Source organism: Bos taurus, chromosome 8, assembly GCF_002263795.3.
Source record: "Bos taurus isolate L1 Dominette 01449 registration number 42190680 breed Hereford chromosome 8, ARS-UCD2.0, whole genome shotgun sequence".
Lineage (NCBI taxonomy): Eukaryota > Metazoa > Chordata > Mammalia > Artiodactyla > Bovidae > Bos > Bos taurus.
Window position 1 is genome coordinate 41768526 of NC_037335.1, and position 16433 is coordinate 41784958.

A 16433-nucleotide genomic window follows, 5' to 3' on the forward strand; every position below is an offset into this window, starting at 1 on the left:
TTGAGATTTTGCTGACCTCCTCCTCTTTAACTTTACCTGTCTTGTCAAAGGTGAATAGTGGAATGAATGAGAACAGTTGTTGATTGCAAAGGGTCTTAGTCAGTTGACTTTCTTCCTACCCAAATTAAAGTTGTCTGTGAGTTTGGAGAAAGAAAGAATGAGTGATGGGGAGAAGAGAAGACGGTAACTAAACTTTCTTTTTGTCAATGTCTTGTAATCAGACTTAAATCTGGAGGGTACACCCCACTTTCCCAGAGCATATCTGTCCTCTTTAATTTTTCTTTTAAAGAGAAGCAGCAGTTCAGAGATGTGGATTTTCTACCTGGTGTTACTCAGTGATTGGCCAGGAGACCTGGATCTGGACTCTGGGACTCATCTATCTGCCACTCTGGGTGGCGTCCTCTCCTTTGTAATTCAGCGGCAGGTCATGCAGCCCCTAGCAATGTCTCTCACTCAGAAAAACCTCGCTTTGATATCTGAAGTCCGTTTATTGCTTCTACTAAACATACATAGACAGTCCTTCAACGTGGTTCTTTTTGTTCTTTTTGCTCCAGCTGATCCAGTAGATCTTGACATCTGTTATGCTATTTTGGAAGTGGATGCAACCAGTTCATCGTAAAATATGAGCATTCGTACTGTGCACAGGCATTGTGTTACTTTCAGGCTGGGAGTGACCCAGTGGTCATCTAGTTCGACTGCTCACATTAGAGATTAGGAAGCTGAGGTGTCAGATAAAACAGGCCACTTATCCAGGCTCTTATAGATAGTGAGCAAGTTAGTACATGCCTGATTCTAGAACCCTATTTTTTGGGGGGGCTTTGCATTATAGTTTATTATAGGATATTGAGTATAGTTCCCTGTGCTGTACAGTAGGACTTTGTTGTTTACTCATTCTCTGTATAAACATCTGCTAATCCCAAACTCCCATTCCTTCCCGCCCCCCCGCCCCTCTTTGGCAACAACAAATCTCCTCTCTATGTCTGTGGGTCTGTTTCTGTTTTGTAGGCAGGTACATTTGTGTCATATTTTAGATTCCACTTTTAAGTGATGTCATGTGATCTTTATCTTTGTCTGACTTACTTCGCTTAGTATGATAATCTCAGGGTTCATCTATGTTGCTGCAGATGGCATTATTTCACTCTTTTTATGGCTGAGTAGTATTCCACTGTATATATATCACATGTGATATATATATCATATCTTCATTATCCATTCATCTCCTGATGGACATTTAGTTGTTGTAAATAGTGCTGCTATATATCTTTTCAAATTGTAAATTTGTCTGGATATATACCCAGGAGTGGAATTGCTGGATCATATGGAGAAGGAAATTGCAACCCACTCCAGTGTTCTTGCCTGGAGAATCCCAGGGACGGCAGAGCCTGGTGGGCTGCCGCCTATGGGGTTGCACAGAGTTGGACACGACTGAAGGTACTTAGCAGCAGCAGCATGGTAATTCTAGTTTTAGTTTTTTAAGGAACCTCCATACTGTTTTCCACAGTGGCCATACCAGTTTACACTCCCAACAACAGTGTAGAAGGGCAGACCCCTGTTTCATACCAGGGCCTTTCCAGCATCACTGCAGCATGTAGCTTCACTTTGAGATTGTGTTCACGTGGAACAAGCAAGTTATAGATCTGGAAAGAGTGTTTTTGGATAATTTCTGTATCAGATCCTGGCAGTTAACAAATCAGTTATCCAAAGTAATTGCCTTCAGTGATCTAACTCCATGGAAAAATTCTCACTCTTCCATTTTGTTTTGAGTCACAGTTGTATTTCCACATATCTTCCAAACACAGTCTGTTCCCTTCTGCACAAATCAGAATGTTGCTTAATTTCCATGGCAGAGTAGACCCAGTTGACCTTTACAAAGTTGAGCCTTGACTTCCCTGGTGATCCAGTGGTTAAGACGCCACACTTCCACTGAATGGGGCCCTGGTCAGGGAACTAAGATCTCGCATGCTGTGCAGGGCAGCCAGAACCTAAACAACAACAAAAACTAAGCCTTGTATAATTTGACTTTGCATCTTGTTCCCTTTGGCTTTCCAGGCTTCTCTCTGGTCTATGTCTCTATGTCACCCTGAGAAAAGGGATTCCCTCTGACCAGATCTTCTCCAGAAGAGCAGAAATGAGGGTTGCAGACTGCATTTGACACAGAGGAAGCAATTGCAGAAAATTCTTGCACCCAAAAGATTTTTTTTTTTCCCATCTCAAAATTTGCATTCAGAAACTCTACGGAGGGAGGGAAATCTGCCTGAGAATATGGAACATCTGTTCTGATGCTGGTATTACTGTGATGACTAGGGGCTCCCTAAAGTGGGGGTGATGGGAGCCAGATGATGCTACTGAGGAGATTTGCCGATTTAAAAAGTGGCATCTGTGAAAACCTAGTAAGAATACGAGGAATGTGCTTGAACAGATGGTATGTGAAGAATATTGGAATAGAACGATTTTCTGAAAACCTTTAAGGATTAATAAATGTGGCAAAGGAAAGGGATTACAAGTGATTAATAATGGCTCAATTATATTATTCACATTGTCTGTGTAGTTTTACTCCAAACTTTTTTTGGAGGGGAGGAAGACAGATCATTAGTCATCAGTCATGGCAGAATCGCATAGTGTAGGTAAGTACTTTCTGTGCAGCTTTCTAAACTATTGTATCTCTGATTGTAAAGGTTATTCATATAACTGGAAGAGAAGAGTTAGACCTTAAGTGATGAACATGTTTGTGTGAGTTACACTCACTGAAAAGCAGAGATATCAGATGTAAACTGCTATGTTTGTGGTCGTATTCTCAAGTTGTTGTAGATTAAACTTTAAGGCATTGCAGCTAATTTTCAAGAACTCCACGAGAAAAGTCAGTATTCTGGACTTCAGACAAGTTGGAACAGGATTAGGAAGGTATTGCCAAAAGTGTCACAGAATAAATAAAAATAATTATAGTGGACATAGGAACTATTTGTATGTAACTCTGTGCTTGGTGCTGCTAAAGGGCTTGTGATTAATAAGTAGCTTAGTCTTTCAGCAAAGATAATGATTTTCCTTGCCCTCATAATTTCACTCTTGATTTATTTTTAAATTAATTTGGCAAAAATCAATTTTAGCTCCTGCTATATGGGGACATCACAAACTATGACTAAGCAAAGTCAATTTGAGACTTTATTGCATGCAGCTTTTACAAATTCCTTCAGCTGCATATAACTGAAAGCATGCTAAGTAGGGGGCTGTATATGCAGGCATTGTTTTTCTCCTGGCAGAAGATGCCTGAAGCCCTGGAAGTCCAAGGCTGGTAGAGACTAAGTGTGTCATCCAGGATGCAGGCTCCTTCTGATTATTTTAGGAAGTTGTATCATTTGGTCCTACATGCAGATTTGTTTTCCCATCCGTTTTTCTAGATGAGTAGGTCTTGCTGTGCTCTCTATTTCCATTGTCCATGTTCTCTCATGAATATGTGTTCAACACATTAACATGCTCCTGATACTCTAAGCTATTCAGAAAGAAATCTATCTTTTACATTTCATTGCTTTAAAAAAGATACTAGGTCAATATTTTAAAAATCAACAATGCAGAAATGTACAAAGAAGAAAATAAAATCCATCTCATATTCTAACAAACTCATCAACTCTTAACAAGCACTCATCAACAAACACTCATCCAGAAATCATTGTATCTCTGCGTATTTATATATGCCTATACAATGGCATCAAAAAAGCAAGAGAGTTCCAGAAAAACATCTATTTCTGCTTAATTGACTATACCAAAGCCTTTGACTGTGTGGATCACAATAAACTGTGGAAAATTCTGAAACACATGGGAATACCAGACCACCTGACCTGCCTCTTGAGAAATCTGTATGCAGTTCAGGAAGCAACAGTTAGAACTGGACATGGAACAACGGACTGGTTCCAAATAGGAAAAGGAGTACGTCAAGGGTGTATATTGTCACCCTGCTTATTTAACTTACATGCAGAGTACATCATGAGAAATGCTGGGCTGGAAGAAGCACAAGCCGGAATCAAGATTGCTGGGAGAAGTATCAATAACCTCAGATATGCAGATGACACCACCTTTATGGCAGAAAGTGAAGAGGAACTAAAAAGCCTCTTGATGACAGTGAAATAAGAGAGTGAAAAAGTTGGCTTAAAGCTCAACATTCAGAAAATGAAGATCATGGCATCCAGTCCCATCGCTTCATGGGAAATAGATAGGGAAACAGTAAAAACAGTGGATGACTTTATTTTTGGGGGGCTCCAAAATCACTGCAGATGGTGATTGCAACCATGAAATTAAAAGACGCTTACTCCTTGGAAGGAAAGTTATGACCAACCTAGATAGTATATTGAAAAGCAGAGATATTGCTTTGCCAACAAAGGTCCATCTAGTCAAGGCTATGGTTTTTCCAGTGGTCATGTATGGATGTGAGAGTTGGACTGTGAAGAAAGCTGAGCACCAAAGAATTGATGCTTTTGAACTAAGGTGTTGGAGAAGACTCTTGAGAGTCCCTTGGACTGCAAGGAGATCCAACCAGTCCATTCTGAAGGAGATCAGCCCTGGGATTTCTTTGGAAGGAATGATGCTGAAGCTGAAACTCCAGTACTTTGGCCACCTCATGTGAAGAGTTGACTCATTGGAAAAGACCCTGATGCTGGGAGGGATTGGGGGCAGGAGGAGAAGGGGATGACAGAGGATGAGATGGCTGGATGGCATCACTGACCCAATGGACGTGAGTCTGAGTGAACTCCGGGAGTTGGTGATGGACAGGGAGGCCTGGCGTGCTGTGATTCATGGGGTCACAAAGAGTCAGACACGACTGAGCGACTGAACTGAACTGAACTGGTACAGTGGCTCAGACAGAAAGAGTCTGCCCATAATGCAGGAGATCCAGATTTGATGCCCAGTTAGGAAGATCTCTTGGAGGAGGGAATGGCAACCCACTCCAGTATTCTTGCCTGAAGAATTCCATGGACAGAGGAGCCTGGCAGGCTGCAGTGAGGTCACAAAGAGTCAGATACGAATGAGCAACTAACACAAGCATACCCACATTATATGTACATACATACATATATATCCACACATATATAATTGTGTATATAATTTTGCACATTGTATAATTTCACATACCTATATTTAGATATATACATGATTTTACATATATAGGATATGATAAATGTAACTAACATTCTATAATCTTTATTTAATGTTATGTCATAGTCATTCTTCCATATATAGATCTATTTCTAGATTTACATCATCTTTTTATTGACTCTCTGGTATTCCCTTGTTTGGATGTATTATGCTCATTGTCTAACAAAATGGTAATAGGGTTTCAGCATCATCACAATGCCTAGTTTCTTCTCAAGTTGTATGCCTCTAATCATGTGTATATTAATTATATTATGAAATCTCCTGAAGTGCTTAATTAGACTACACTGAGGAGTACAGTCTAAACTCCCTCATACTATAATCTGAGAGGCAGTAGAGTATGCTGCGGAAATCAAGAGAACTAGTCCTAGCTTACATTTACTAGTTGTAAGAACTTCAACAAATCACATCTCCTATTTTGGACCAGTTTCCATGTCTGTCAATTAATGACACAAGTATAGGTGACATTCAAGGTGTCATTCAAGGTGACATTCATGATTTATTACTTTTATAAGCTGTCTTTTGTTACTATTAAATCGTTTTCAGTTCCATGGATTATAACTCATGTGTAGCTGAGCATAGCTCTTATTAATAGAAAGTACCCAATAAGAATTTGCAGAATGACTGAAAGTGCCAGATTACCAGCATTCTGAATTATCCTCCAAATACACCAAGTTCATTCCCACATCCTTGCTTTTAGCCAGATGTAAATGGACAAGAATTGTCCAGAATAGTTTCTCTTTCCTTCTGTTATATGGAAACACGTTTTGTGAATCTTGGTAAAAGTATTTTTACCGTGCATGGCCTGTGTCTTTCACTTTCTTTATGCTTCTTTTTTAAATTTTTTGGTTCTTCAGTGTTTTTCATTTTCATGTGGTTAAATTTATCAGTTATTTTTATGGCTATCATTTTTATGTCTGCTTAAGAAGCCCTTCCATATCATAAGGTCACCAACTCATATTTGTATATTTTCTTTTGTGACTTTCAGAGTTTTGGCTTTTACCTCAAGTTCTAAATTTACTTGAGATTCATTTATTTAAAGATTTGGTCTGAGGTAAAGACATAGTTTCATCTTCTCTCTCTGTGAATAAGCAGCTATGGCAGCATTATTTATTAAATACTATACTATTCCCCAAGTCATTTTCTGTGTTCCTTCTGGCATGCATCAAGTTACTATAGCTGTATAGATCTGTGTCTGGGATTGTTATTCTGTCCAATGCAGAGTTCGTCTATTTCTGAGACAATCCCACACTATTTTCACTGCTATTGCTATCAAACTTCATGAGACATTTTGATGTATGTGGAGCATGTTCTTTTGCTTCTTCAGGAGTGTATTTTCCATTCTTGGGCCTGTGAATTTCCATATGAATTTCAGAATACGCTTTTCAAGCTAAAAAAAAAAATTCTGCCAGAGGCTTATATTAGAAACAAATTGATTTAATATATCAATTTGAGAGAATTGCTTTTGAGGCTACCTAACATATATCTCTACATTAAGTTAGGTCTTCTTTAATGTCTTTCACTAAAGTTTAAAATTTTTCTCCTTAAAGATTTAAGCATCTTTCATTAGATTTATTCCTAAGTAGATTAGATTTTTCTGCTCAAAATGATATCTCTGGTAGTTTTAAAAGTCTGTCAAGATGTTCTGTGAAGTGCTTGCCTTTAAAAAATGGAACTTAATTTTCCTATTAGGTGTGAAATGGACTTAGAGACTTTCTGCTAATGAAACAATAAAGCAGAACTAATTTAGAGACTAATTCATAAGAGGTACTGCGGCTTCCTCCTTGTCTTTTCTCAGATCACCTTCTGTGCAGGAAGGCAGCTGCCATGTCCTGAGGATACTAAGTAGTCTCATAGAGAGGTCCATCTGGAAAGAACTGAGGCGTGCTAATACCCAGCCTCCATCCATGTGAGTGGGCCATCTTGGAAATGGATCCTTTAGCCCCAGCCAAGGATCCGATGACTAAAGCCCCACCAACATGTGACTGCAGTCTCTTGAGAGAGACCCTTTGCCAGAACCATCCAGATGAGCGACTTCCAGATTCCTAACCCTCAGATATAGTTGTTGTTCAGTTGCTAAGTTGTGTCTGTCTCTTTGTGAACCCACGGACTGTAGCATGCCAGGCTCCTTTGTCCTCCACTATCTCCTGGACTTCGCTCAAATTCATGTCCATTGACTTGGTGGTGCTATCTCACCATCTCATCCTCTGTTGCTCTTTTCTCCTTTGCTTCAATCTTTCGCAGCTTCAGAGTCTTTTTCAGTGAGTTGACTCTTCACATCAGGTGGCTAAAATATTGGAACTTCAGTTTCAGCATCAGTCTTTCCAATGAATATTCAGGGTTCATTTCCTTTAGGATTGACTGGTTTGATCTCCTTGCAATCCAAGAGACTCTCAAGAGTCTTCTCTAGAACTACAACTCAAAAGCATCAATTCTTCAGCACTCAGCCTTCTTAATGGTCCAACTCTCACATTTGCACTTGACTACTGGAAAAGCCATAGCTTTGACTATATGGGCCTCTAATAAAGTGGTGTCTCTGCTTTTTAACATGCTGTCATAGCTTTTCTTCCAAGGAGCAAGTGTCTTTTAATTTCATGGCTGCAGTCATTGTCCACAGTGATTTTGGAGCCCAGGAAAAGAAAATCTGTCTCTGTTTCCATTTTTCCCCCATCTATTTGCCATGAAGTAATGCAGTTGAATGCCATGATCTTAGTTTTTTGAATGTTGAATTTTAAGCTAGCTTGTTCACTTTCCTCTTTCACCCTCATCAAGAGGCTCTTTAGCTCCCCTTAACTTTCTGCCATTAGCGTGGTATCATCTGCATATCTGAGGTTGTGGATATTTCGTCCAGCATTCTTGATTGCACCTTGTGATTCATCCAGCTTGGGATTTTGCATAACCTACTCTGCTGCTGCTGCTAAGTCGCTTCAGTTGTGTCCGACTCCGTGCGACCCCATAGACAGCAGCCCACCAGGCTCTCCCATCCCTGGGATTCTCCAGAGAAGAACACTGGAGTGGGTAATGTACTCTGCATAGAAGTTAAATAAACAGGGTGACAATATACAGCCTTAACATACTCCTTTCCCACTTTTGAACCCTTTCCCACTTTTGAACCCTCTGTTATTCCATGTAAGGTTCTAAATGTTGCTTCTTGACCTGCATACATGTTTCTCAGGAGACAGGTGAGGTGGACTGGTATTCCCATCCCTTTAAAAATTTTCCATAGTTTATTGTGATCCATACTGTCAAAGGCTTTAGTGTAGTCAGCAAAGAATCAGATATGCTGCTACTGCTACTGCTGCTAAGTCACTTCAGTCGTGTCTGACTGTGTGACCCCATAGACGGCAGCCCACTAGGCTTCCCTGTCCCTGGGATTCTCCAGGCAAGAACACTGGAGTGGGTTGCCATTTCCTTCTCTAGTGCATGAAAGTGAAAAGTGACAGTGAAGTCGCTCAGTCGTATCTGACTCTTAGAGACCCCATGGACTGCAGCCTACCATGCTCCTCTGTCCATGGGATTTTCCAGGCAAGAGTACTGGAGTGGGGTGCCATTGCCTTCTCCGATCAGATAATAAGTGATAATAAATGTTAGTTGTTTTAAGCACTAAAATTTGGGATACTTTGTTTCAGAATAATATATTTCAAAACTAATAGAGGTTTTGAAAGCATTTATTTTTGTTGCTGCTGGAGAGAGAGACATGGAATTTATTTTTTTACATTATTCTTATAGCTAGCTACCTTGCTAAGCTCTCTTACTGCTGTTAATAATAATAAATTCTTTACAAACTCTATTGAACTTAGTGTAGACAGTCATCTTACATTCACTTAATGGCAGCTTTATTTCTTTCCTTCCAATCCTTATTCATTTTTCTTCTCTTAACGCATTTGGCTTAGTCTTTAGTATGATGTTGACTAGAAACGATGATAGGGGTATGTCTTTCCTGATCCTCACTTTAAGGGGATTTTGTGATACTATTCTACTTGTGAATGTTGCTTCCTAGACTTCTGATAGATATAGCCTTTTTGGGTTAAAGGAGTTCTCGCTTATCCCTAGGTACTTCCCTTAACACACAAATGCGCATGCACACACACACACACACACACACACACACACACTTGTGCTGGTATATCTGAAGTTTACAGTCCTTGCATGGAATTGATGAACCACAAGTCAAAAATATTTGAAATGCTGTTGGATATTGCCAAATCACCCTCTAAAAACATTGCATTAATATAAAACCCCACCCACAGTACATGTAAGTATCTGTTTCCATGTTTCCCCAACCTCTTTTTTCTCCAGTGAAGCTTCCCATTTTCTTAATAATAAAACTAACTAGTTACATAGTAGTTACTATGTCTAGGAACTGTTCTAAGGCTTTGTTTATAGTACTCATCTAATCCTCACAACAATCCTTTGAGGTAGGTGTTACTTTTATCTCCGGATGAGCAGCTGTGGCACAGATTCAGCAACTTGCCCAATTTCATACCAGTGAGTGATTCAGTGTCAGGATTTGAACACAGGCAGTCTGGCTCCCAAGTTCATGCACTAAAGCATTATGCTTCCCTATCTGTTACAGCTGACAGCTACTGAAACCTTGACGGGTGGTGAGAGCTTTTACAACTCAATCATCACAGCCACTGTCTCAGGTAAGTACTGTTATCATGCTGCTGCTGCTGCTAAGTCACCTCAGTCGTGTCCGACTCTGTGCGACCCCAGAGACGGCAGCCCACCAGGCTCCCCCGTCCCTGGGATTCTCCAGGCAAGAGCACTGGAGTGGGTTGCCATTTCCTTCTCCAATGCGGGAAAGTGAAAAGTGAAAGGGAAGTCGCTCAGTCATGTCTGACTCTTTGGGACCCCATGGACTGCAGCCTACCAGGCTCCTCCACCCATGGGATTTTCCAGGCAAGCGTACTGGAGTGGGGTGCCATTGCCTTCTCTGACTGTTATCATAGTACATGGCATATTGAATCGCAGGACACACTTTTGTTCCTGAGTAAAAGCATTGGATTGATAGTGGCTTGGCTTAGTGGTTCATCTTACTATGCCCTTTGACTTCCCAGGAAGTTGTTCCTCTAGGTCAGGGGTCCCTAACTCCCAGGCCACTGGCTGGTTCTGGTCTGTGGCCTGTTAGGAGCTGGGCTGCACAGCAGGAAGTGAGTGCTTGAGTGCTTGCAGACAAGCGAGTGCTTGAGTGCTTTGCAGCAAGCAAAGCTTTATCTGCATTTACAGCCACTCCCTATCACTCACCGTGCCGCACCCCCCCCCCCCGCCCCACCCCTGTGTTGTGTGGAAAAATTGTCTTCTATGAAAACAGTCCCTGGAGCCAAAAAGGTTGGGGATCACTGCTCTAGGACATCGGGATTTGCCCCAAGATTGGAGCTAGACGGAGACATATGGCATGTCTCTTCATTTATTCGTTCAACAATATGGCATGATTTGGGGGAAGGCATGTGGTTGCAGTTTGAATTTAGTCAAGATAGCATTCATATCTGTGTTGAGTATGAGACAGTCTGAAAGAGCAAGGGCTTGAGGAAGAGAAAGACCTGGATTTAACCTTCCATTCCACTTACCAGCTAGGGTTTATTAAGCTCTCTGAGCCTTAGATTTTCCCCATCTGTGGAATGGGGACAATGATAGCAACTTCATGGTGCTGTGGTGAAAATTACGTAAGGTAGCACGTGTGAAGGGTCTGACCTAGTGCCTGGTATGTAATACTTGCTCTGCAAGAGTGAATTCCTTTCTTATTCCTCAAGGGTAGCAGAGTATCAAGGCCACAGATCACTACGGCCTTGTAGCAGCTAAAACCTAAAACCTAAAACCCAGTGAATAATCCACATATAAACAGTTGAGAACTGATTATGTATGAGCAGATATTTTTACTAATGTATCAAGAAAATGTCTGATAACTTGCTGTGTGCCAGGTATAATTCAAAATACATTGCATAGGTCTAATCTTTAAAATCTTCAACCAGCTCTGTAAGTTGTACTTGATTGTTATTATTCCAATTTTATGGGCAAAGAACTGAGGTGCAAAGAAGTAACCTGCCCTAGGTCACAAAGCTCATAAACAGCAGAGCTGGGGTTCGAACTCAAGCTTTCTGCTGCCACAGTCTTCCTCACCATGCTGTTCTTCCTGTGGAACAGCTAGAAGACTAATGTCTTACTGAGAAAAGTCGAACTAGCAAATTCACATACTCAGTTTATGTTTGCAAGTCCATTTCTAATGCTGAGTTTTTCTTCAGAGTTTTTTAAAAAAAATATTTGTTTGGCTGCATTTGGTCTTAGCTGCAGCGTGTGGGATCTTTGATCTTCATTGCAGCCTGTGAGATCTTTTAGTAGCAGCATACAGGATCTAGTTCCCTGACCAGTGATCAAAACGGGCCCCCTGCATTGTGAGCACAGAGTCTTAGCCACTGGACCCCCAGGGAAGTACCTTGATTTAGATTTTGACATCATCCTTTGTTATAGCCAATAGTGTATATTAAAGTTAATTGGAATCTTTACCATTGTGTGTGTTTCATAAAAGATCATCCACCCATCTATCAATTTATCCTTTCATTTATTCATTCAGCAATATTTGTTAGGCCTTTATCAAGGCAGGGCAGAGTTGAAATCAAAAGACCTGGTTCCAAAGTGGGTTTTCCATTTCCCAGCTGTGTAAACTTGTATAGGTCATATAACTACTTGAGCTTCAGCCTCTACAGGTTAACAAAGGAAATAGTACCTACTGCTCTGGTTTATTCTGATGATGAGATGAGATTGTATTGAAAGGGAATGTGATTTGGAAGCTGTAAAGTGCTGTACAAATGTTATTTGATACAACTATTCCACCAAGAGGAGCTGGTTCCACAAACCATTGCTTACTTAACCTTGCTTTGGGAATAGGAAGTGAATTTAATTGCTTGCTATCCCTTTTCTATTGCTAATCTTAGTCAGGGTCTGAGCGTAGCTGCAACAGAGCATAAAGAGAGAAGCTGGTGCCAGACTCCCACTTTGTCTGTGTATAAGCATTAGTATCTCTAAGGGAAAGTGATCGGTTTGCCAACTCAAAATGGAGTTGAGAGAGAAGAGGTGAATTGTACTAAGGGCCGGATGCTGTCCCTCTGCAGAAGACGTCTTCAGACTTCCCAGAGACATTTCAAACAGCGAAGAGCTCCAATTTATTGCAAAGGACACTTTTCTTCCAGAAAACTGTCCCATGTATCAGTGTCTGTTAAAACAGCCAGTTCCTGGAGTGATTGGTTGCATTAGAGTCAACTAATGATAGAGAAGTAAGAGCCTAGTAAATACCAATTCCTAGTTCCACTCTGCAAGGATGCTTATTCTTTAGATCTGACAGCAGACTTGAGAATCTGCACGTTCAAAAACTCCCAGGAAGATGCTAATTTCCAGCTGAATGTGAGAACCAGGGTCTGAAGATGAAGAGGAACAGGGCAAATGGAGATGAGTTTTGGGGACCAAGCTGAACGCTGAAATTCGTCTGTCTCAGGTCCTGTTCACCTCTGCAATCCGTTTTCTCCTCCCCCACCTAAAACTTGTTTTCGGAATAGTTTTCTGGACAATTGCAACACGCCAGTTTAAATCACTTTAGTCATTGCCTTCTTTGTCAGCCGTTTTATGAGAATATAGGTGAATGGTTTTAGGAGGTTATTTGCATTATCCTTTCAGCTCATACCCCTCAGCCACAGTTGTATGACTAATACTCAGTATCACTGTTTGGGTAATAAAATCTCCATGTTCTACTCCTCCACTTTCTTTATGCTGTGAATGGCATGGATGGCTGCGTCAGGGTGGGCCCAAGTGCAGGGTGAGTGCTCCTGCCCAGTTTGGAGAGAGAAAGACTGTAGATGCCAGAACAATTGAAGTGTCCTGTTCTCAAGAACTTCGGGCGTGGTGAGGCTCAAGAAAAGTCATTGGTTTAGAAATCACTTTTCTAAGAAGCTGCTGAAAGACCAGGCCACAGGCACACCTGGGGCTTGGGGATGAAAATAGGTTTGCTGATGATTTGGCTGTTGCAGTTAAACAGAAAACAAAGGATGTCTCTGTGCTCCTATCTTGACAAATGACTTCTTGATCAATCAGATCTGTCCATTTGAATTCTGGTTTCCAACACAAACTGTGTGACCAAGTTGGAATACGTTGCTTAACCTCTCTGTCTTTTGTTTCCTCAACTGATAAAATGGTTTAACAATGCCCTAATTGCATGGTTGTTTTGAAGTTAAGATAAGACAAGGCCTGTGAGTGTGTACTACATAATAAAAGCTAGTTTCCATCCAATCTGGACCTGCTTCCGCCTTCTCAGTTTATACTGAAGTGTGAAGGGGAGGCTGCCGCAAGGTGAGTCAGTCCTGATAGGGAAGTCCGTTAAGCTGCGCCGATGTGTGTCAATGTCCTTTTGTACAGAAGTTAGGGTACAGGTCAGTGCATATAACCTCATAAAGTATGATGTGACAACACAGAGGAGAACTTGGTGATCTGCAGAAGGCACCAAAGGAGGGTGTCAAAATGTGCCTGTTGAAGTGGCCATGAGTTCAGGAGGAGGTCTTGGTGGTATCCCGCCCTGGTCTACCCCAGGATGTATTTCATACTGACCAGTCAGCTGTAAGAAGTTCTCATTAAAATGATGTGATATTGTCATGGGTGAATTCCCACTTGCAATGTCAGAGTCCAAAAGGCAAAGATCCCTGGTTAATATATTTGGAGCTAATCAGGCACGGAGCAGTCCTATTTTATGCTTGTGGCTGAAGATGCAACCAATGGCTAACATCCTGTCGTATGGAGGAAAACCATCTGGACAGGGGTTGACAATGCCTGGGCTCCAGATTTGACTTTCTTGCCTTGGAAGAGGGTCATCCAGATAAGAATAACTGATTGACCCAGAAGGGGCACCAGGAGTTTGGCGCTGAGCACTTGGACACAGGCTTGGTGCTCCTTGAAAAGAATAGAACTTTAGCAAAATGACTGAGGTTTCATACTCTTTAAACACTTTTCAAAGTTCTTTTTCTCAGCTACACCTCCCAACAGCGCTGTGAGGTCAGTTTTTGAAATCTCCGTTTGGCTGTGGAAGGGCCAGGCACTGGACCCTGGGCCGTCTTTTCCATCGTGAAACAGGTCCTGTAAGGAATAAGAGTGGGATTTGAATAGCTTTATGATGACACGAAGGCCAGTGGATCCAGGTGTACTGCTACCCTCCCAGTGACATAGATGCAGAGACCTTGCAACAAAGAATAGTGACAAAGAAAAGACAAATATCATTTTACTTATTTATTATTGCTTGGATTTTTCCTCCAAATCCCAATGCTGATTGGAACATGGGTCCTGAGCTCAAAATCTGAGGACCCTCTTTCTTCCCAGATCTGACTTTTGTGGATCATGCCAGACCAGCTGGTAGTATGGGAAAACAGAGAGAGAGAATGAGACCGGGAGACACTGATACCCAGGGCCCAGGCCTGGTCTTCCTAACGGTCAGCCCACTACTTTCGCTCCTTGGGTGGGAGGAAAGGAAGATGGCCAGAGCCATAGACCAGCGCGCCCTCACAGGGACCTGGCTGGGGGGTGGGATGGGAGTGGGGGTGGGGGGTGGGCAGGAGTCTTGGCCCTTCCACATGGAGTAGACAGAAGAGAGAGATGCACATTGAGAACTTGACCTTTGCACACACCCACCAGCAAACATGGCCCAGTTAGTATTCTGGACTCAGTCTAACTCACAGAAAGTTTTCTTCCTTTGGGAGAAATTGAGGGATTGTGGGAGAAGAGCAAGTCGAACCCTGGAGGCAAAGTCTTGTAGAGCTCTTCCGAATACCACGCTGTACAGCCTAGGTGCTGGTGTATGATGTGCGAAGTAGGGGAGTGGCAGGTAAGGACACTACAGAGAGGAGAGAACCAGGAGTGGAGGCCTACTGGATCACGTTAGAAAAGCCTGGACTCTATCCTGTAGGGTAATGCTACTTAGTGTTGTAGCCCATGGAGATGCAAGTTCTCTGGCCCTATCCCAGACCACTAAATCAGAATCTCAGGGCGGGGCCCAGGAGTCTGTGTTTTAATACTCCCTAGGTGACTTTTATGTTGGCTAAAGTGTGAGAACTATCAGTATAGTTCCTGAGAAGGGAATTGAAGAGTTTCTGGGTTGGGTGGCACAGCGTTGGTAGTCTGGGGGTGGTGACAGGGCCTGCATCTCCTTCATAGGATGAATTCCATCCCTTTAGCTCCTCAGCAGGGGTGTTTTCTCAGCAGCTGTGTGTTCTTTACCTGATAGGCCTGCCTGACTATAGCTGGTGGGCTGTGAAAATAATCTTCCTCAAGCAATCAAATGATCTTGCCCACATTCCTCGATTTGCAGAAAGTTCAGTCCATCTCTCTCTTTTGTGTATGTGCTTATTTGCTCAGTCATGTCCGACTCTTTTGAGACCCCATAGATTGTAGACCACCAGGCTCCTCTGTCCATGGGATTCTCCAGGCAAGAATACTGGAGTGGGGTAGCCATCCCCTCCCTTCTCCAGGGGATCTTCTCGACCCAGGGATCGAACCTGGGTTTCCTGAATTGTAGGTGGATTCTTTTCCATCTGAGCCACCAGGGAAGCCCCAGACATATCCACATGTTTACTGGTGACCAGAAAGCCAGCTTGCCTGTGTTGTCTTGTAGCCCTGGAACTAGTTGACCTCCCTGTGTCTGGTGGCCTCCCCTCATCATGGCCAGTCTTGGCCTCAGTGATATGGCTGGTGAGTCCCCTGACCCCAGGCATAGTGGTTTTCCAAGTTTGAGGGACTGTGATTTGTACCACATTCAGTTAAGGGGCTGCACCTGGGGTGACCTGGGCTGTCACAATTTCAGCCCTCTAGGTTCCCAGGAGGCCCAGCTGCTTCAGGGGGCATGGCTCATGATCAGGAGTTCACTGCTTAGAGTCACATTTCCCTTCCAATCTCTGCTTTCCTTTAATTCTAGAAGCTGTTTCTCTTCTTTCTCCCCAAGTGATGCCCATCAAAACTCACAGAAGAGGAGACATTTCTTGCAGAAGGAAAAAAAAAAAAACCTCTACCATCAGTTCAGTTCAGTTGCTCAGTCGTGTCCAACTCTTTGCGAGTCCATGAATCGCAGCACGCCAGGCCTCCCTGTCCATCAACCAATTCACGGAGTTCACTCAGACTCACATCCTTCGAGTCGGTGATGCCATCCAACCATCTCATCCTCTGTCGTCCCCTTCTCCTCCTGCCCCCAATCCCTCCCAGCATGAGTCTTCCAGTGAGTCAACTCTTTGCATGAGGTGGCCAAAGTATGGGAGTTTCAGCTTTAG

General features: G+C 42.4%; 1 long non-coding RNA gene across 11 annotated transcripts in view; it reads left to right on the top strand.

Moving 5' to 3' along the window:
* Positions 1-8704: 8704 nt before the first annotated feature.
* LOC132345950 (uncharacterized) overlaps positions 8705-16433 on the top strand; it is a 287030-nt gene continuing 279301 nt past the window's right edge. For 5 of the 11 annotated variants that reach the window (XR_009495559.1, XR_009495557.1, XR_009495556.1 and 2 more), the window contains exon 1: positions 8714-9788. This is a non-coding gene — a long non-coding RNA (uncharacterized lncRNA). Of the gene's footprint in view, positions 9789-16433 lie in introns of all 11 variants that reach the window. The other 6 variants (XR_009495563.1, XR_009495564.1, XR_009495558.1 and 3 more) reach the window with 3 other exon arrangements.